Here is a 1,162-nt window from a genome sequence, read left to right as displayed (position 1 = left end):
AGCTGTTGTTTGGTGTTCAAACTGAAGTGATGGGTCGGCAAGGGATGTCTCTGTTAGAAACCTGCTCCTCCTTTGTTGGAAGTATTTAAATAATTGTAAAAGAAAGATTACATTGTGTGTGTGTGTGGGGGGGGGTATGAGTGTGTTTGTGTGTGAGTGTGTTTGTGTGTGAGCGTTTGTTTGAGTGTGTGTGCGTGCGTGTATGAATGTACGTGTGTGTACATGATTGAATGTGTTTCTGTATGTGTGCGTGTGTGTGTTCATGTGTGTTGGAATGAGCATCTGTGTGTGTGTGTGTTCACATATGTTGGAATGTGCATCTGTGTGTGTTTGTGTGTAAATGTGAGTGTTCAAATGTGTGTGTGTTCATGAGCATATTTATGTGTGTATGTGTGTGTGTGTACATGATTGAATGTTTGTGTATGTGTGTGTTCATGTATGTTGGAATGTGCATCTGTGTGTGTTTGTTTGTAAATGTGTGTGTGTGTACATGATTGAATGTTTGTGTGTGTATGAGTGTGTTCGTGCATGTATGAGTGTGCATGTATGTGTGTGAATGTGTGAGTGTTCAAATGTGTGTTTGTGTGAACATATTTCTGTGTGTGTGTGTGTGTGCGCGTGTGTGTACATGAGCATATTTATGTGTGTGTATACATGATTGTATGTTCGTGTTTCTATATGTGTGCATGTGTATGTTTACGTATATTCGAATGTGCATGTACGTGTGTCAACGTGTGACGGTTCAAATATGTGTACGTTTGGTACCAGAAGAGAAGAAAATTCTAAGATTTAAGAGATGCTGTAACTATTGGCATTGTTCTCAGACACCGAATCTGTTTGCCATTGTTGTTGTTGTTGTTGTTGTTGTCATTATATTTTATATATAATTCAACAAATAAATTTATTTTAAACATCAAATTCTCTACAAATATCCAATTTCATTTAATTCTTAGACTCTTTCTTCCACTCTTCAAATATTTCAATTCTTTATTCTTAACTTCCTTTCTCAATTACCTTTATTGCATCTTATTTCATTACCGTTTAAATTTATCTCTCGTTGTTCTTGTTGTTGTTGTCATCGTTGTTGTTGTTTAGACATTTCCCTTAAACATTAGGGGCAACAGCAGTCTCCGTGTTTCCGAAACCCCCTGCCTGCCCTCCC

The 1,162-nt window shown here is 37.5% G+C and overlaps 1 protein-coding gene across 3 annotated transcripts in view; it reads left to right on the top strand.

The window, feature by feature from the left end:
• LOC106877914 (inositol polyphosphate-5-phosphatase A) overlaps positions 1 to 1,162 on the top strand; it is a 158,401-nt gene that overhangs the window by 122,493 nt on the left and 34,746 nt on the right. The gene's annotated exons all lie outside the window — the stretch shown is intronic.

Source organism: Octopus bimaculoides, chromosome 18 (genome assembly GCF_001194135.2).
Source record: "Octopus bimaculoides isolate UCB-OBI-ISO-001 chromosome 18, ASM119413v2, whole genome shotgun sequence".
NCBI classification, from domain to species: Eukaryota; Metazoa; Mollusca; class Cephalopoda; order Octopoda; family Octopodidae; genus Octopus; species Octopus bimaculoides.
The sequence above is the reverse complement of the archived record's forward strand: the minus strand, read 5'-3'. Positions and strand labels throughout refer to the sequence as shown.